Genomic DNA, 21,472 nt, shown 5'->3' with positions numbered 1-21,472 from the left:
AGGGTTTGATTCTTTCTATAGGGTGCTCCCAGGCACCACAGGTGATAGGTGAGAAGAGCAGCCGCCGCTTTTGGCCAGAAGGTCCGAGGCAGCAAGGTCCCAGCTCTGGTGGGGCCCCTCCAGCAGATTTACACGGCGCTGCAAGAAGGGTCTCTGTCCACGCTACAAGTTACGGGACTCTCACCGGGGAGAAGGTTGTGGAAGTCAGCAGCAGTGGATTTTTAGATTTTACATTTGATAGGAAAAAAGACTAACATTTGATGTGAAGACACCCGTACGCCAGGGGGGAAGACAGACATCAGCAAAACTATGAATGTGAAACCCATTGGTCCATAAATCATGGAATTAATGGAAATCTAAAGACTGATAATGCTGAACCAGCCAGGAGGGGAACGACTCCTGTAGTATCCCACTTACACCCAGTCCTAAGCAAACTGTAACATCAACACAGCCATTCAGGAAAGGTTTCCACTCGAGACTTGAGGCCAGGCTACACTCTGGGTCCGTACAGCGCTACACGGAGCACCAGGACTCAGCGGGCAGCCAGGCTGCTGGACCTCACCCTAATGCACTTCAGGAGCCCAAGAGCAGGTTAAGCTCGTTATGGAGACCTAGCCCAGTTGTAATGAAGCAGGAGCCCTGCGACATGCTCCAAAACCAGCTGGCACAGCTCAGGCGATCGGCTCCCGCTCTCTGCAATACCCCTGCTGCTCCGACACAGGCTCTTGGTCCCATCATGCTGCTCTCAGCTGCAGTGGTGTGAAACTGCAGCTGTGCTCACATGGGGGGCTCTCAGCCTCATTCGGGCTATAGGAGTAACCAAGAAGAGAACAAGATCCCCTTCCTTAAAAAAAAAAAATAATAGTTTCACCTACTATAAAAGAAAGAAGAGGCTCGGATTATTCTAGCGTTTGCAACAGGATGAGAAGGGATTTTGCATTGCTCAGGCAGCAGGCATTCTTCATCTCAGACCATGCAAATACTCAGTCAGGGCTCTGTTTCGTTGAAGGACATGAGGTTTTGATTGCACAAACACAAAAGCAAAAAGTTTTCTCCAAGTCTGCAATGAAACTCAAAAAGTTCGTTTAAAGCTGCCAGCCTTGCGTGCAGGCTCACAGACGATGCTGGGAGGGAGAGTCACACATGGTATAAATCCAGATTATATGAAGGGATTGGTCTTTCCGTGATTAAACGGGCTGAACTTGGCCTCCTTTCCATAGAGGACCTTTTCATTCTTCAATAGGTGAACTAATGCCCATGGTTAATCCCCATACGCTACGTGTAAGGCCTGCCCTTATATATAATAATCAGTACCCCTGAACACTGTAAGGACACTTATGAAGTGCCCTTAATTTACAGCCCTTGCAGCAGAGCTCAGCTTTAGGCAGGCTCTCGCCGCCTGCCAGGAGCTCGCTGTTTAGAAACGCTTTTTGCAACAACCTCTCCCAGCCTCACTAGAAACCTCATGTCTTCGCTCTCGGCACATCAAGACGCTGACGCGGGTATCTGCCAAGTGACCTCATTCAGGGAGGAGGAGGAGGAGGAAGAGAGGTTCTCAGCTATTGCTTACCACCGGCTCAATGGCAAAAATATCACTGGAGAAAAGCATAGAGTCTTCTCGCACCTTTGCCCTCTGGTTCTGGAAGGCGCGGGAGAGAAGGGAAAGGCGTTCTTGGAGCGTGGGGTCCATTGCACGCTGCTTGAGAAAAGAATCCCTCTCATTCTCCTCCTGCTTCTGCAGCCTGAGACAGCACCTGCAGCCATGGGGAGACACAAACCAAGCAGATCATTTAATAAACAACATATTTGCAGAGACTGTCGCGTAAGCGCAGGAGCAGCCACGCACTGGGGGAGGAACAGCAGGAGCAGCTCAGCAAGGGGCTGACCCCAAGCCACGGGGTCCCAAGCAGATCAGGTTATCACTTGTTCGCTGGCACGGCAGGTAGTTTTACGCCACACTCACGAGCTAAGAGGAGGTTTTTGAAAGCTAGCAGCCCTCAGGAGAGCCTCCTGGCTCAAAGCTACTGCCACGACTAATGGACAACCCACCAACACCCTCAGATGGCTTTTCCTCCCGTAGAGGTGCTCGGGGAGATGGATGAAGATGAAGGAGCACACACTGCAGTGCTTCGCTGGCAAGGGGAGAGCAGCTGGGATTCAGCTGCAGGTTACCAGCATCACTCTTTTTTACCTTCCCTTTTGGACTGGCAGGGATAAGCAAACTAGATCTGCTCCACTGCCTACACTGCCATCCAGCAGAGGATCCCAGAGCATTTGAAAAGCCAACTCACGGACTTTCAGGCATTGCATCACTTCAGTGAAATTAATGGGTTTATATGCATGAAGACAGAGGCCCCGAGAGGTGAAGGGACTTTGCCTAGCATCACCCAATAACGAAGGCAGGACCAGCATCTCTGAATGCAAACCCTTACATCCAGCCTTGAACCACTGCAACATTTTTCTCTTTTTGGCCTTCTCCACAGAGCTTTGACACAGGTCACCTCTCCCTCACTCGGTAGTTGTAGCAGCAATCATTCTAGTGTTTAAAGCTCGCAACCGAGAGGTGAGAAGGGAGCACTGCTGCAGAGCACTTGCTTCCCAGCTGGCACGTGGATGTGCCCCCTTCACGCTCCAGTCCCCTGGCCACCAAGGACCAGCAGGTGACTACTCGAGGGCGATGAGGGGAAGGCTCCATACACAGCACATCAGGGCAACGTGGTATAAACAGGACCGCAATCACCACCCAGCTAAATTCCAATGCATTTAGAAAGGAAACACAGCCATGGACATTACTAGCAGCACGCAGACAGAGCCTCGGGCAAATGCTGTCACCAGTGCCAAAAATACTTTCTTTGGCTTGCTCCCTGTGGAGTGTCATGAGAAATGTTTTTCCACGGCTGACCTACAGCGCTGTGCATGAGGGGGGCTTCCAGGCACCGAGATGAGCAACCCTCAACTAAGCCTTCATCAACAGACAATAATTCCATTGTTGAATCCCAGAAAGTCCTGCAGGAGGGAGACAGAGCAAACCCCTGGGTAGACCTTGTGATGATCCAGGTCTTTTGGGGTGACAGCCAAGCGCAGGGTGCTGAACTGCCTCCTCCCATTGGAAAGGTCCTCTCTGCTCTGACATCTCAAAAGCTTCTGCTACAGCAGCACAGAGGCCTCGGAGCTATGACCACCTCTAAGACTGCAAGTAAGGAAGAACAAAGCACTCTGCTCAGAGTACAGAACACGAGCTGGCATAAGATCAAGTGCCATTGGAAAAAAATGGGTTTAAGTTAACTGTGGGGAAACCTGGTTGCTTCTGAGGGGAGAGAGGATCACTCAGGGTCCCATCTGAGATAGGCAGGTGGGAAGAGATGCTAAAAGAATGGCGCAGGGACGTACTAAGAGAAGGTCATGAGACTTTTTCTGTTAACACACTGATCTTGCACAGAAGTCACACACTGCGCAATTAAAAACAGAGAAGAGTGGAAAACTAGTTTTGGCCTTCAAGGCATTTCTGACCTAATTACACTGAACTTTATTTGCTCAGAAGCCCTCAAAAAGTTCTCCAGTTGAAGGCAGTTTCCTGACCAGCTCTGGGTTCAGACTAACTCCTATACACCTACAGCCATTCAACTCTGAGAAGGCACACAAGGACTCCCTAAATCACCCCAGCTTTTAAGTGTCATTTCCAGTGCATCCCCTTGGGCTAGAAGTGTTTCCCTGCTGCCCCAAACGGAATTTCAAAGTTTCAGAGACACCCTGTGGAGAGCCTGCCCCACCTCTCAGCACCACGAAGACACAGGTGCTGACGCCCAAAGGCACTTCCAAGTCCTGTGCTGCCCTGCCTTCCCCGCAGAACCCTCCACCTCCGAACTCTCCGAGCCCCGGAGAAGGGGCAGGGATACCTCGCTGTGCTGGAAGCCGGGACAGCGCAAGGCAATTCAGCATCCTACAGCCGGATGGCCTCAACGTTCGGGGCCAGCAAAGCACCCTGCCCTGCGCACTACTGGACAAGAAGGCTGAAGAAGGTTGCCATCTTATCAAAGCTGGAGGGGAAGAAACTGCAGTGAATATCACAGCAGGTACGCTGCCTGCAGCTGTTAGGTGCTACCGCTCAACGCAGTCCCAGGTAAGGAGTGCCGACACCTTCCTCAGCCTCAGAGACCCTCTGCGAGCCCAGGGACCTGGCCTCACTGACTTAGGGCTCCCACAGATGGGAATTTGCTCTCCGAGGAAATGCAACCTTTCCTCCCCAAAACATGAGCTGGAACATGGATGGAACCGGAATGGGAAGCACTGAGCTCCATTACCCTGAAGCCCAGGGGGGGACACCCTGGTGTCGTGGATGGTTTACTTGTCCTACGCCATTCAAAAAAGCACCAACATCCCTCTGAGGCCATACGTTAGTTTTACCCTTGGGCAGCCTGTCTTACTGAAATGAATCTTCCCAACGAACCTCAGCTTCTCCTGATCCTCCCCTTCTTGACTAACAAAAGCCTTCCACTGGAGTGGGCTATGACTTTACTCCGATTGTGGATGACCACGGATCTGTGGTTTGACAGCGTGATGTAGGTCTTCCCAGCTGTCAAGGAGTTCCTGTCTAGCCTGATGTTGACATCTTCAGCGGCTCCATGAAGGCTTGTGTGAATATCTTCACCTGGAACAAAGCAAAAGCGAGACTTTGCTCATCGCCCTTGCTGATGGGAGTACAAGGAACAGAGGAAGCCACAGGGAACAGAAGTGTCACAGCCTTTAGCTGTATTAGCAGTTCCACAGATCAATACCTTTATCACAGCCTGATAGCTGCATGTGTACAGCACGAGGATGTCCTGGACACCACCTTAAGTACCTTATTTCTGGGTGGGCTTGTGAAGATTTATCCCCAAGGTGACCCTGTCTACAGGGGGACTTTTTCAGATGTGCCCAGGTGGCCTTTGGGTTGCCATCCCACTCGGGTCCCAGGGAATTCTGCATCTGAGTCGTTCAGGTGACTCTCAGGAGTCCCACCTCGGTCACGGCTCGCCCAGAGTCTCCTGCAAGCACGCCACCGGGGTTGTGTCTCTCCTGATCCCTTGTTGCCAACAAGCCAAGGTGCCTGGGGCATGTAGGCAGAAGAGGGAGGCAAGCAAAGTGACAGCCCACGGCAGGATGGGACGCAGATGAGAACTTCACTGTGTTGGAGCAGCAGCACCCTCACTTGCTGTGTGTCTGTGCAGACAGGTCGGAACGAGACTGGTGGGGCACGGCCCACGCCAACCTGCCCATCACAGCCCTGCAAGCCCATTTCTTCTGCCTGGAGCCTGTCGGTGCCTGTGCCTGAGCGTGCAAGTCTGCACCGAGTATTCCCAAGCTGTCCCACAACCCGAGCGAGCACGCCTTTGCTTTCCACCTCAGACCGAAGAGGAGAGAGCCCCTGGCTGCACACAGCAGCCGATTAACGCCTGGAGTCTTGCTGGAGCACCCGCCAGCACTTCACCCTCCAGAAGAGACCCCCACCAAAGCGTCCCTCACTGCCAGAGCTTCCAAACCTTCATTCTTCCCAACCAAGCAACTCCTGGGAGTCAACCATCTCAAACTTGAGCACCGAGCCTACTCTGCCTGTTGCAGGTGAGGGTTTCCAGGTGAGAAGCAAACCACAAACACGAGACATTCTCCGTCGAAATGGCACTTCTGTGGAGCGTGTTTAAAGCCTCAGAGCCAGCCCCAGCTGAGAAGGGCAGCGACCCGGCCATCCCTGGAGAGCATCCCCCTGCCGAGGCAGAGCCTTCTCCTCGCTGCACGGGTTACAGCAAGGCAGCCAGGGGATGGACCTGCCTTTCCAAGGCGGCCACGCAACAGCATGGGGGAGAGCTGGCGGTGTCCTACACGGACTCCTTAAACCCTAAGGCAGACACAATGCGGCGAATCACAGCCGTGCCAGGAGAAAGAGAGCCCCTCTCTTGGAGGGAGGTTGGGAAGGAATCACCCTTTAAACAGATCTCTGCAGCCATTCCCTCACCTCCACACATGGAGAGTTCAGCCTTCGTGCCTGTATAACCTCAACTTCTCTGCTCTTAAGGGAGCCCAGGAGGAGTGGGAGGGACTCGTGGCCAGAGATGAGTTATGTTGCGAGAGAAACAGCGACGTCTCCAATGACTGGACAGCCTGCTTTCTGGAACGGACAACTTAGCGTAGAAAAATAACTGAGGTTCAGAAGCGTTACAGAGGCAGGTGTGCTTTATAAGCACTGCCTCCCCCCTCCGCTGAATCCTCGGCGTACGTTGGCAAGCAGAGGAAGCAGGACCCAAGAAATGGGAGACATGCACAGTGCTTTGAGCATGTACAACTCGGGTTCATTGAAACATGACATGAAAAATGCTCTACGAGACAACAAAGTACTGCAAAATGAACTCCACGAAAACTATCATGATCTCCCTGTCTAAACCCATGGCCAGGTGGGTCTTGAAATAATGGGTATAGTTCTGATCTTAAAAACCAACCTGAAGCCTTTGAAATTTAATTGTTCTTTCTGCCCTTCTCCGAAGTACAGAGCAGCTTCTATACGAAGACTGAACAGGATTCCTCAACCTAGAAACCACACAGGAGATAGGTAGGTTTGTAGAAGTATGAATGGCCTGGGAAAAAGTGAACGAGGAAAAAGTTGTCACAATTTGTTGTAAAACAGGAACCCGAGGGCCTGAAATGGTATTAGTTAAAATGAGAGAAAAGTAGTTCTAGTACTTTTCCTAGGAATATTCCTTCCTTTGGAACGTACTGCCATAGGTGCCTACAGGCGCTCATCGCTATAAATCCACAAAGCAACTGGACAAAGGCTTGGAAGGTAAAACCATCAGAAGCGATTAAACAAAGACGTGAATAAAGCCTCCAGCACAGAAAAATGCTGCCTCCAAGGCCCACGAGGGAGAAAGCATATGCACTGCCTGCTTCTACACGCTTTGCTAAGCATCCCCTACCGCTGCTCTCCTGGAGAGCACTTACACTCCCGGCTGCAGGCACCGAGGACGCTTCTGAAGGCTGGAGGGCTTTGCCGGAGCACCTTCTACCACAGAGAGAAGGATCTGGCATCGTGCTGACTGTGTAAACCCACAAACCTCCCGGTACAGACGAGAGCGTGCAGACGCCAGCGAGTCAGGAGGGAGCAGCAGGTCTTTCTGCCAGGCAGATAAACTGACACAGCAGAGCTGTCAGGGTTGGCCCAGGGCAGCTGCAGGCTTCACGGCCTGGGTGCCAAATCAGATGTGACATTTATTTAAGACTCTTGATGGTTTAATATATAAGTCTGGAGGAAAAGAAAAAAACAACAACAAAACAATCTCTGTACTGTACCAGCAACGTAGCCCTAGTTATTTCACCTGATGGGGTAATGTCCGTGGGTCTGTGCTTTGGGACGCTTTGCTGCCATGAAAGCACATTTACTGAATCCAGACGTACCTGCCCTATCGTTACTTACACAACACGATGATCTTATTACAGGCTGTCAGCTCTCTCATTCTTACATGCTTTTGACGTATTTCCCAGAGACAGCAGGACACAGCTCACTCTGCAACCTGAACAAAGCAACACCTGAACTTGAAATTAAAAGAGAGGCTTCTTACACAGCAGTAGAGCAGGTGCTTTGGGCTGTGCACTCCTGAGCGATGCTCTCTGAGACAGCGGGAACACCACCGTGTTTTATTCCAGCATCCATCTGCATGGCTATGGCCACCGGTATCTCAGCACATCATGGTAACTTTTAACTATCTGAAAGTAAGAAACCCAGCACTGGGTCATCCTCTGGGGGGCCTGTTGTGCAGGAGGAGAGGGAATTTACAGAAGAGCTAAAATATCTTTCCGAATATTAAGCAAACCCTTGAACAAGATTTCAAAACAAATTTCAGGTTTTATGAAGAATGCGTTCCCAGCATTCAACAGCCAGTACCTTCCTCCATCGATTACTGCTCTAAATATTAGGAAGCTGGTAGCCAGATGGATTAGACTGAAGAGAAACAAAACAGCACTCTGCTGCCTTTCGTCCTCACCGTAATATTCTCCCTCTATCCCTGTAACTCCCTCCTCGCTGAATTTGGATTTTAAACCTTTTTAGGAGTGCATGACAGTCAGGTTCAGAATATTTGGGTAACAGGGAAAGCAAGTTTAAGTTAATTTGCCCAGTTTGTCAGAAAACTATGCCTGGCTCTCACCTCTTCTAAAAGAGACAGGTCCTGCTGCTTTTTCACTGAAAATACAAGCAAGCAACGAAAGCCGAGCTCTTCACTCAGAAGTGTCATTGTACCTCCACATCGACCCTTTGAGCAGTTCTTTTGCTCCTGCTACTATCACGATACCCAACTGCCTCACCATCACCAGCATATTCTGGTTTTTCAAACAGCATGCAAAGGTCTGCTGGTACCACTTCACCACCGGAGAAGGGAGTCACTTCACCAGGCTAACGATCTCTGGAAAGCGAGAGGAGTCCCCTGCGGCGGGATCCAGCCCTCCCCACCATATGCTTTTGGCTGCACCTCCCACAGAGCTACCTCGGTCAGAGTCAGGAGCGCTGCTCTGAGCTGTTTTGCTGTCAGGAAGCTAATGGCATCACCTACAAAGTGTGCTGGGTCTCTGACAAAGGCCACCTGTCAGTCCCCACGCTCGTATTTCCAGCACTAGAGCAAAACACAGGGCAGCGACAGTCATTTTTAAGTGCTTCTCGGAGGCAGTGCTCATGAGCTACCTTCAGACATCATTAAAACCATCGTGCTAGTTACTCCAGCCCTAGGAGCAGCTTGTTTATAAACCTCACCATTAAATAACTGCTGCCAGCACAGGGGTTTCTACAGGACCATTGCCCAGGCTACAACAAAGCTCAGGGCACCCTAATCATCACTGCTGCCACAGCTGATGCTGTCAACAGCTAAAGCCCCCAGCAAAGCCCCCTCTGAGCCCATGCAGCCCATCGCAAGGAAAGGATCTGCTACCCCAGAGCACTGCAAGCCACCGTGAGACAACAGATGGGCAGGAAAAGGGAGATGGAGAGCAATGACCAGCCACAGCGTCTACGGGACAGGTCGCAGGCTCTTCAGACGGCTCTCCTGCACTTAGGAGTCACCTTGCTTTCCACCAGGCTCCTTGTTGTGCATCCTCCTGTAATGGAGCACCCAAAGGATTCCCCATTACCTCCTCCGCACTGTGCTTAGGAAGGGCTGTTGGCTTTCTTACGGGATGAAATACTCCAGCGCAGGAATATCTGGGAGCCAGCACAGAGCCTTTGTGCTGCCCAGCGTGAAGGAGCCTCGCAGAACGGACTGAAAGGACAATGAAACTGTTGGATAACACAAGACAGCGCTGCCGCATATCCAGGATGCCGTGGGCTATATATAATCATTATTGGTACTACAGCCATGATACGCTGGGGTTGCTGATCACTGAAACACTGCTTTTGGCCCATGGGGAAAAACAGGGCAGGAACCTTCATCCTGATTGCCTGGCAAAGACATGCTTAATACGCCACTTCATAAATCAATCACCCTTCAAGCTACTCTTCTGCTTCTCAGCAAACGCTGATTGATCCACGAGGAAAGGAGACTAATGAATGGTCAGTTCTGCCCCGAAACGCATCCAGGGTTCATGGCACCTAAGAACATACTAGTGATTTCCACTGATGATAGAAGAGACAAGCTGCACTCCAGGATGCCCTGCAAAGAGATGAAAACTACATTCTCCAGAAATCCTTCACAGGCTAAGAACGGGATAGGCGGCGTCACATGGAAGTCTGCTTCTGGGGATGAACAAAACAGCCAAAACCGAGACTTTTGGCAAGTCCTGAGCCTCCTCTGCTCTGGCTGGAGTCAGTACAAACCGCGAGGGCTCAGCAATCTGAGTGATCTCAGGAACGTGAAACGCAACACAACAAGGGCTGAACTTCAGCTAAACCCTGCTGCCTATCCACATCCATCCGTGGGTTTGCAGAGAGAAAAGACAAAGGCTTGATCTAGAGGCTAAGCCAATAGGATTTTCATTTTGTTTTCAAACAAGTTCCTGGAAGCTACTGATGGCAGTGCCAGCCTGGCAAGATGACAGGACCTTCGGTAGAAAGGGGGTTCTTAAAGGAAAGAGAAGAGAGGCATGCAGAGGTGGTTGTCTTCTCCAAAGTCTGCACAAAACCACAGACTAATATCACAGCAAGGTAATGTTTTACTCTTGCGAGTAGCTGAGATGCCCAGAGGTGATGGCACATCCGTGCTGCCGTTACTCGTTCAGCCTCAAACATCAATAAACACGTAGGGCTGGGATTTAATGAGCTTCCTGCGTGTGTACAGTGGCCACTAACACACCGCCAAGCCCTTGCAGAGGTGGCCTCATTTACCAACGTAAGCTGATCCAGCTAAGCCCAGCATCAATTTCAGCTGAAGAAAGGGATTCAGCACCCCAACACACCGACATTCCCGGCTGGGAACCCCATGCTGATCTGTGCAGGAGCTGAGCAGTCAGCAACGCCCCTGACAATTCCCCTCGGCCCATTTGCAACGCGATGCAGCCCCTACCACAGTTTCCCACCGCGGCCGAGATGCACAGGCTGTGCTTGCCCTGCTGCCAGCCGAGCACACCCGGTTCTGTAGTTACCGTCATCTTCACCAAACCCAAATGGCTCTAACACACCACACCAAACTCTCTGTCGTGCCACAGGTGACTGAAGAGCTCCACATCAGCTCCCTAATTAATCGTGTTTCATATGCCTTGGTTTTTCCTGTGATCTCATGCCTCATTTTCCCCCATTTGTGATGAAACCTCGGTGCTTTCTCAAGCTGGCAGTTATCACTCACAGCTCCAGAGGCTGCTGCAGCACAGAGAAGCTGCCTGTGGTTAGACCGAGAAGGGCAGAGGCACCTCAGGGCAGTGGCTCAGGCCGTCCTGCGTAGGGCAGAAGACCCAGATCCTCTTCTGACATCCCCTGCCACCCTGAGCATTGCTGCCGCACTAAATACAGTGATCCCCAGCCAGTTCTTCCAGATCTACCCAAGAAATTATGTTGTTATTATTTTTTATGCTTACGTTGCCCTAAGGAGATCTTGTCTATCGTGCAAGTGTTGGTGCTGGCTTAGAGGAAGGGGAAGATCTGAGGCCAGCTCATCACGCTTACTGACCAACCCAAACCACACATCCCAGTAGCTCTCCGGTGCTCAGTACCAAACCCCCCTGCAGCAGCCCCCCGCGTGCGGGCAGCCTAAGCAGCAGCTGCTGGCCAGCCTTCGGGACTGGGGGGCTGGCGGGAGCCTGCCAGGGAGGAGACGGCTCCGGCAGGGCTTGCTTCTCCATGCTGCAGGCTGGAATCACCACCCCTGACGCGTTTGACAAACACACAGATGTGGTGCTTCGGGACACAGTTTAGTGGTGGGCTTGGCAATCCGGGGTTAAGTTGGACTTGGTCATCTTCAAGGTCTTTTCCAACCTCCATCATTCTATGATTCTACGAGGCTGCTGGCATTTGCCCCACGCCTAGCAAGCAGCAATGGGGAGGAAACGGTGCTGGGGACCCCCTGCTTCCAGGGCCAGGCAGCAAAGCTCAGCGGCGGGGGAACAAGGCAGCCAGACCCCTCCCTGACCCAGGGCAAGGCAAGCTCCGCTCCACATCCAGCTCCCAGCGTGCTGCACTGAAGAAGCCTATTTAGCTGCTCCCTCCTGCCATATAGGAATAACCTGAATCTGGCACAGAGCAAGTTTTGCTGCCCAGGGCTCAGGAGGGGAGACATGACTTCACCCACTTCCTACGGGGACAGGAACTCAGCCAGCGCAGGAAAACTCACTCTGATTAACAACCACGGAGCCAGAATCAGACCCTGCTCGCACTTTCTACCTGCCCTTGAAGTAAGCAACTGAGGAGCCGAGGCTGAACTCCCCCATCTGTGCCCTGGGCGTGCAGAACCACAAAGGATGCTCTGAGCCTGGGTCTGCCATCCACAGCAAACAAGCCAAGATTTGCTTTAGCACAGCTCCTGCTCAGCAGCTGTCAGCCCTCCTGCAAGCTGTGTGGGAAGTTGAGGGAAAACAGGGTATTCATCTGCCAAACACCTAGACGGTTCCTCAGCAGGCTTTTAGCACAAGGCTGGAGGCTTCCAGCAGGACTAAAACCACCGAGAACTACTCCTGAGCCACACATGTTACCTCTCTTCTGGGGAAACCGCTTTTTGGGGCTCTGAACCAAGGGGAGACAGAAGAGTAATGGAATAGGCAGTTCTGCTTGAGGGCTGCCTCCTCTTGGGTGTGCTGTCTCCTAAAATACTCCTATGGGTATGGGTTCTGATCTCCCCCCTCAAAGAGGGTGAGATCCTGCCCCAGGCTTTTGCTTCTGCATTAGACTCACAGAGCTACTGAAAGAGAGCCATCCGCATCACTACTTTTATTACTGACAGCAATAAAAGCATCTCAATACATAGCGTCCGTCGGCCACGCACAAGCTCAGTGGTGCTTTGCTAATTACTGAAGTTTTCTGTGCTGACAAAGAGATGCCAAGGGATGCAGCAACCGATGGGGAAAAACTGCACAGAGGAATTTCAATACCGCACCACAGATCCCCTGGGCTAGAAGCGTGTTGTAGCGCCTTGCCACAAGGGCCAGTGGGCACTGGAGGCACCCACATACAGGCACAGGATCTGGTCCTACACCTTGAAGACCACCCATCATACTATACTAGTACTCGTTGGAGACAGGAGCCTAATGTGAGTCAGCATTTAGGGAGCTCTGAGTAGAGAAGCAATTCTCCTTCCACAACTCCAAGCATCTCGCCGGCACCTCCTGTCTCTGGCAGCCTTCTTCACCTGCATGGAGCACCTGCCGTAGACGTTATTGTTTTGGATGGCATTGGACTGGTGGATTTGCTTTGCACCTCTGGCACACCTCTGGGAACCCGTCATGCATCTCCTCAGCCACGTGTCCCTGAGCAAAGCTCACCTTCCCACACCAAGCTGGTGCTACGCTGCCAGGCTGCAATAAATGTTGTTACTGCAGCAAACTGGGTTTGGTGTACAATCAGCAGCACTCAGGGCAAGCAGCTTGGGCATCATCTCACTTGAGCAGGACTTGACAGCTGAAAGAATATCGAAACTTTATGAATACTGGATTGGTTGAGACTAGGACTTACCTCCATAAACTTATTTTCCCACATCCACACGGTCCACACAGGGTGGGCTGAACGTCATCTGGGAAAGGCCAAGTGACCGACAGGACTTTCAGTGGTATTGAAACCTTTTCCAAAGCTGTACGAGTGCTTCGCACGCAGGTTTCAGAAACCCTTTCAAGTACCATAATCTGATGTTAAGGTGCTGGACAGGGATATGCTGGAGCCCAGAACATCCCAAGTCACCCTCATTTCAGTACGAGCTGGGATTTTTCACACCCAGACACATGTACACAGGCGAAAAGGAGGAGTTTAGGCATGTAAAGCACTGAAGGACAAGTTTTCATTGTAAATCATTACGCTCATAGCAGCAAACATTTTCTCCACACTCATCCATAAATTTGTAGCAACAGAACCGCCACCACACACACAGTCTATCCAGGGGACAGTACCTGTGCTCCTAACCAGCCCAAAAGACACACAATTTAAATCAACCAAATCATACGCTAAGGGAAAAATTGTGACTTGTTCACATGGAAGAGCTCCATGCTTGCTTAAGCAATGCTAGGGACAGATCTGACCCAGCTTCAGCAGAAATTTAAGCAATGTTCACCTGATCCTGCGTAAGTCACCCTAAGAAGGGTGTGATCCATTGAGAACGACAGCTGCCTGCGAGCAAGTCAGTACTGATACACAGCCAAGCGAGGGAAACGCCTCCCAACACCTTAAACTGCTGTTTTGCTCTTAGCACTTCTGTTTCTTAATAAACACTCTGTTGGTGGCTCTGAAAGAGCAACCCGGCTGCTTTCTGTACGCGCGTCACAGGGAGCCTGCCGTGGTGCCGGACACATTAGCCAGGGCTCGCCACGCGAGGTCAGGGAACGCTGTCTGGTGCTCTGCACTACTCCTGCAATAAACTCTGCACCACACCTCGAAAGACTGATTGATTACACGTTTCTGCTTCACTTTAGCAATTCATCTCAGCAGCCTTTCACTTACCTGTACGCTTCAAAGCTAGAGAGATAATCCCTTCATTATCCCCTTGCTCTCCTTCGCAATTCGTAGTTTATTTCAAAATAACTGCAACATTGTACTGGCAGGCAGGAATGAAATCCTGGGTTCATCTCCCAGGGAGCTGCACGTGTTCCTGGGAAAACACCCATCTCAGAGCCAGCAGAGAGTTTATCCCCGTGGCCTACCCACACAAATCACTTTTGCAAAGATTGACTATGGGGGAACCAGCTGTTTCAGTAAGAACAAGACTCTCAGGTTTTTCAAAGCAAGCCACGAAGATCCTGGCCCTAATTATTCGCTCACTCTGTTCCGTCACAAAGTATAAACCCTACGGCCCTAATCTCCACTGTCACTGCTCATCTGCCCCAGAGAAATTCTAGCCCTCTGAATTTTATCCTATAGATTCTGTATAGGCATACAAATAAGGCACGTTTTTGTGCTTCCCTAGCTGATATTTCAGTCACCCGTCCTAGAAACTGTTACCCAAAACAATAAGCTCCTCTGAGTGAGCATCAACCATTCTCCGTGAATATGTCAATAACTGGAAAACATTAGACAAAGCTGAAATAAGTCGTGAGGCTACATAAGTGTTTGGAAGATACAGGAGCATTTGTAACTTCCACAAACCCAAGACAACTAAAATGCTCTTTGCCGGGCTAAAGCAGCACACAGTATCCCCTCGGTTAGGACACCACACTTCCAAGGACCAACGCTGAGGAACAGGGACAAACCAAACCTCCCTCTCAGGCGAGAGGAAACACACGCCAAGTGCCTTCACGCAACTGAGGAAGCGCCTCGTTTGGCACCACAACATCCCCCTGCTGAGCCAAGGCCGACAGAAGCATTCTAACATGGCGCCTTTTCCTAAAGATATTCCCCGCTTACTCTTCAGTGAAGCGTAAAGCTGATGGTGTTTCTGTGGCCTGACCTCAGCTTCTCCTAGCCTAATATAAATGTTACACCTATCTCGGGAGGCAGCGAGCTCTTCCTGCCAAATCCCAAGAGCCCTCAAGTCCTGGCTGCATTAGTCCTGATGTCGTGAGCTGTGGGAGAAGGCAAACAGAAAGAACAAGGCTCTGCGGCAAAACAACGTAGAAGCAGTGCAGGGGACAGATGTGTAAGAGACAGCGGCATTGGAGCGAGTCTGACAGAGGCACGCATTCCCACGTCGCGCTTCAAACATAGCACCGCCAAGGAATGAAGCTTCACACGTGCATATGCACACCGTAACGGAGAATCAAGGTTCCTCCCGCCTCCGACTCAGCAACTCCCAGCAAAACCGGATTCCAAAAAACCTCATTCCTGCTTGAGGGGATGCACTTTAAAAGCCCCCTAAACACCAACTATTTGTCACTTTTCTTTGAGGCAAAGCCGGGACAGGGGAGATACACCTGGAGAGGCAATTAAGGTGACCGGGACAACAGGGAATGATGGCAGATGGCAGTCATGGGGGGTGCTGGGTGGAGAGCACCCAGCCGACACCAGCATCCCCCAGGGAGAGACCGGCACACAGCCACACAGAACGAGGGCACACGCAGCCTTTGCCCCCTACCTGCTCACTTAAGCACCGAAACATACAGAGGTTTTGAAAGAAAAGGTTTTAGAAGTAGTCTGCAAAGCAAGCTTAACATTTTTCTGCTTTGAAAGGTCTCTGTTTTGAAGGACGCAGAGACTGGGCACCATGCAGTGCCCAGACCTTACCTGTGTCATAGTGAACTGTCAGGGGCCTGGAATAATCACCAGTCTTCTCTGGGTGGAAGTCCACCGTTACTTGCATGGCATCGCCAATCCCAAGAGTCCCAGCAGAGGGATCAACAGAGAAAGGGCTGCAACACGGAGAGGCACATCAGGATTATTGTGGGACCTTTGGGGACTACGTTCCTTCTGCCGTCCAGCTCACTCCAGCTCACCTGTATTAGCAAGGGGCCAAGAAACCACAGTCAGCAGCAGAAAAAGAGAACATACAGGGCCAGGAACTGAGCCACCGACCCAACTCCTGAAGAGCTCCAGCCCTCAGAAGATCCTAAGCGATAAAATGACCTCGTCTCCCCCATACCCTGCATCCAGTTTTCTGCAGCAAGGCTCAAGAGTCTGACTGCTAGCGATACGATCGGAGGAGGGTTTTTGAAGGGCACGGAGATGGCAAGAGTTATTTGCATGCACAACTTGACACTGAGTTCCTCAGGAATCCGTCTTTTCCTGCCACCTATAAACCTCAAGAGATGCAAATGTCAAGGCAATACCTGTCCCAGTGAGATTACAGCCTGGAAATCAGACAGGGAGAACAGAAGTTTATTCTTGAATGACCGGAGAATAATTAGACTTTAATGGCAGAATTAATCTATCTTTCTTTTTTTTTTTTTTTACCTTGAAAGCATCCTGGGTTTGCCTCAGAAAGGGCACATTTTATCAGCGTTTCAATGAAAGCTGTTCTAAGCAAAGAAAAATCTGTACAAGTGCAAAGGCAGATTAGAGTGATACAGAAACAAGAAAACAAGACACAAAAGGAGTATCCCATTTACAGCCTGAACAATTAAATCTCTAGCTAAATGAAGCACCGCTAGCAGGAGCATATCAAGGCACCTTTAACAGGAGGTTTTCTGCGTATTCACAAGCAATGCAGTCTGGGGCTCTGGGTTGTAATCCAGGCTTGGTAACTGTTTGCTTGGCCTACTAGAGAAATTCTGTGCAATGTGTGGGAAATAGTATGAAAATGTGTCGGTGTACTTTAGATTTAACAAGAGCAATTATGATTTGTCGCCAGGTAAACAGCTCTCAGCTGACAGACACATAATTCAGTCCTTTAATGCTCAGGGAAAAGTCAGATGCAACATGTTTCTGCACAACAGCAGCTGGGCTTTGCGGCTCTTGTACAGCCTCACTTAGAAAGCAAAAGTTATTGGATTTAGTGCTTTGCTGGTGGTCAATTTGTCACCTTAAAAATATTTTCTGCAGAGTTTTACAGTGATTGGGGAGTGCAGCCCACAGAAATAATGACAAAAAATGGAGCCATGCGCAAGCTTCGCTTCGCTCATGGAAGCAGTGACAGCTGATGAAACTGCTGGAGTTCCTGCTCATTAAGGAGACACTGATGCAATTGGAGGCCTGACCTGCTCCCATCACGACTAGCAAGAACATCGCCAGTGACTAACGGGGAAGCATTGGGCCCGCAATGTTCACGTGCTGGACCTGAGGCTTTTGAGAGGGAGGAGGAAAGCCAAGGCGCCGCCAGCCTCAGAACCAGGCTGCTCTACATGGCCCTGCACCTGCGCTGGGGGTTGTGCCTGGTTATACTGGGCAGGGCTCTGCTGGTGCTTGGCGGGGATCACTGCCTGCTGTGGGAAAGGCACAGAAAAATTCCCCCCCACCTCTTTTAGTTTGTTGTTTTTACCAGAAACATTGCCAGAACAGAAAAGCTGCCGGTTAAGGGCCACACTTCAGCACTACCTCCCATCCCATGCCCTTCCTACTCCATCCCCATGTCTGCATACCCCTGCCCTCAGATAGCTGGGATGGGAATGACACTCCTGAGGATGACTTCAGGGGATGCCCGAGAAAGTAGATACCTTCACATCTTCAAATTACCAGAGAAGAGGATCCCACCGAGGTCAGGACTCATTCTCAGGACTGAGAAACAGAGCACAAGTCAGACACCGCACCTCCTGCCTCCCACCCCACGCTGTACCCACAGGACAACTTGGTTCCTGATGTAGCAGGAGCTTGGTATCCCTCACGTAGACCTGCTTCTCCAAGACCCAGAGGGATGTAAGGTCCGTGCTTCACCTGAACTCTGAACTTCAGTCCACATCACTAAGCTGTTCCCTGCAGCCTACAGATAAGAGATGCTAAGGAAACGTCCCTGACACACTAATAGCCACATGAAAACCACTGCCAACAGATGAAGCTGGCAGGCTAAACTTTGGCCTTTTAGCCATTAATTGTGAGCTGTTCTTTACGGTAATTCTTGTCCTGTTAGATCTACCCTTGTAATGAATAACTACTGCTCCTGACAAAACAGGAAAGATAAGGTTTGGAGGTTTATTAATAGCTCTTCTTCTGACATGCTTTTCAACTACGTCCATTTGTACGTTTGCTTTGTTGTACAACATCTAAACTTTCACAGGTCCAGATCTCCCAACGGTGCCTTGCAATCCCCAGCTTGTATAAACTCATCTAGCCGCACCAATCTGAGGGAGACCTTCCCAGCAGAACCTGCTGAGATCTTGCCCATAATTGCCCTTCAGAAAGGGAACAACACCAGATTAGTAAGCAATTTCATTGTGATCTGCCTTGGCGTTTACATCTTGCTTGCTTTCACCAGGCATCAGCTCCCCAAGCTGGGCAAAAGTTAAATCCCATGAGGATACCACGGGCAAAATACTCCTGACAATTTAGCAACCAACTGACAAGTGAACAACGCTGACAGTTCTGTGGCTCAGCTTTCCCGACTACCGCGCTGCCTTTCCTCCTGGAACCATACGTTTAGTCAGTGCAGCGTGCAACGAGGCTGCAACATACTTCGTCCCATGATATGTTTCTCTTCTACAACCAAAACCCCTTTACTCCTCTGGTGCCTTAATTTGCATTATAAAATCATCTGAGTTTGTGAGAATTGATTTCATTAAAAGCTGCCTCCAACCGCAAGACCGACAGTAAAATTACTGGTGATTGAATTGCCCCCTCTGTCAACTAAGACCTATCGCAGGAAAAAAACCCCAAAGATCACTTAATCTTGGCATACGTAATTTTTTGGTAATGGTATAAAAGCCAAAGTCGAGCACTGTAACCACTCCAGTAAACACAGTCTGTTAGGTCAAAGCATCCAAGACTCCATCTCCATACTGAAAAAATCCTGCACAGAGCCAGCATCTCACAAGCTCTCTCTTTCCCTCTTTCCCTGCACGTAGGCTCTGTTGTCACATCCCTGTACATCCCATGGTAACTCTCCAGCCCCACACCTCCATGTAGTATAATGGGTACTGCAGGGAGGGATGCAAGGCGGCTCCTGGCACTGTGCCATGTAGGATCATTTCCTGAGCTTCCAGAGCTTGGTGGGACATTCCTAAATGGACCTTCTCAGACAGATCCTCTCTAACCCATAGCACAGCACAGCACAGTGTAACGTCAGGAAAAGGCAGTGCTGCACTGAGATCTGCTTCCAGGCACCATTTTCAACTGAAATGTACTGGAATGACATTTATCTCCGTGAATGCCGTGGAGAAGAAACTCACTAACCAGCCTTAACAATGAGAACGGCAGGAAAAGACTTTTTATATTTATACTATTGTTATTTTTTTTTATTACTACACTATGCAGTGAACAGCTGGGTATGGGCATGCAGGGGGAGGACAGGCACAGAGCCAAGCTGCATAATGGGGAGTGCTTTGGTGTCAGGGTTCCCACACACACACACACACATACCCTTTACGAAAGAGGAGTCAAAACGTGTCCATGTTTTCTGGTAGATACCACGGCAAGGGAGAGTTCTGAACAAGCAACAGCAGAAGGATGCTGAATTGGCCCCGTGGATTCATTTGAGAGCTCTGCCGTGGAGTAAAATACACCATACAAGTCCTTAGATAAAGTTGTAAGAGGCAAGGAATGTCCTTATGAAGTGACCCGCTGCAAGAGCAGAGCTCGCAGTACTGACCGAGAGGAAAGGTTAGCATTGGAGATGGGCTGAAAAATGCACTGAAGGTGAAAGCTGGTAGGTTACACTTGATGCCAAGGGAATTTTGAGAAAGGAGGCAGAGAGAAGTGATACGAGCGGCGCATTGGACTAGGAAACTGTGGCGCCTGCAGCTGCCTTGCAAAGGGGCAAGAGCCTGAATTCGCCCAGGCCAGAAGACAGAAGTTGCAGCAACTAAGAAGTCTCAGTTGTGCAGAGAGAGAATGAAGGACACAGAGGCCAGCTGATGGTCCGCAAACTTTGATCTCTCATTCCCTTCTACCCCACTAAGCCTCCTCCCCCTCTCACGTGCACGCATGCTTACACATAGCGGCACACAAAACTATTACGTGATATTGATGTTGGCTTTAACACAACACTACATCCGTACTCAGCAAAAGTTAAGCACACACTAAAGCTGCTTCAGTTCTCCACTAAATAGGAAGAGACTAAAACAGTCCTGAATGTAAGTCTGTAAGGCTGGCACTCCTACCACCTATGCCATAACTCTTAAATACTGCGTCTCGTATCTACACATTAAGCTCTCCAGGACAGGAAACATCACGCATTAATGTCCAAAGCACAGGTTTAAGTGTTTGTGATGCTGAACAATCATTACGGGAGTCATTCAAAAGAATGCAATGACATTAAACTAAAAACTTCCCCTGTCGTTAATAATGATGCAGCCTTGGTCACAGCCTCTAACGCAGGGAAATTAATCCCCTGACATGAGGAGGAAAACGGTCTCTCCCGCGAAAGCCTCTGTAAGTAGAGTTGTTCAAAGACAATTAACAGCTAATGACCTACTCGCCTGTGGAGCAGTGTATTGGTGAGACTCTCCAGCCAACTTGTCATGCCAGCTGGGAGGCCAGTTCTTTTCTGCTGGGGCTGCTGGAGCCACTGAGCTCACCTGGGACCTCGGGGCAGGCACCTGAGCAACTTCTCACAGCACAAGCAGCAGGGAACCCACTGTCACCCAGCGCAGTCCCCAGCACTGGCTGGAGAAACCACTCCTGGCACACCATGGCCTCATCGCACAGGGAGAACGTGGTTGTTCTGCTCCCAGGCTGCAAGGGGACGTGGTGACCTGGTCAAGAGTGGGGAGCACTCGGATTTTGAGTGGAGGATACAAGCTTGGGGGAGTACAGTCGAGATACTGGAGGGCTGGGCTGCTATTCAGGGGACACAGCAGAACCGCATGCAGCCGAGGGATGGAAAATGCAAAAACCTGTATTTGGGATGGAAGAATCCCTGGCAGTGCAGGCTGGTGGGCACGAAAGCCTTTCTACAGAAGAGGAGCTTAGGGGCTGGAGCACAGCACATACAGGGAGATGCTGGGATAAATGGCTTTGCACAGCCTTGAGAAGGAAAGACGAAGGCTGGTATCACTTGGTCTTACTTTTCGTGTTGAGTGCACACCTGATCAAACTTTGACACTGGTCTTGCTTTGAGCACTGTGTTTGCTCACATGATCTCCAGAGGTCTCTTCCAAAGTTATTCTAGGATTTTATCTTCTCCAGCAGCCCAATTCCATTTCACATGTTCCCCAAATTTCTCATATTATTTCTTATACATCTGTGCATATATATAGGCAGATGGTAGACACACAGGCATTAGAGGAACTCAACCTTTAAGAAAGTTCCCAATGAGGAATTCATTATGACATTTCGCTGAACACTTAAAGCAAAAAAAAATAAAAGAGCAGAAAG

General features: G+C 50.3%; 1 pseudogene; it reads right to left on the bottom strand.

The window, feature by feature from the left end:
* LOC129736966 (hydrocephalus-inducing protein homolog) overlaps positions 1-21,472 on the bottom strand; it is a 68,147-nt pseudogene that overhangs the window by 31,137 nt on the left and 15,538 nt on the right.

The sequence above is a fragment of the Falco cherrug genome, chromosome 10 (assembly GCF_023634085.1).
Source record: "Falco cherrug isolate bFalChe1 chromosome 10, bFalChe1.pri, whole genome shotgun sequence".
NCBI lineage: Eukaryota > Metazoa > Chordata > Aves > Falconiformes > Falconidae > Falco > Falco cherrug.
This window is presented reverse-complemented; position numbering and strand designations above follow the sequence as displayed.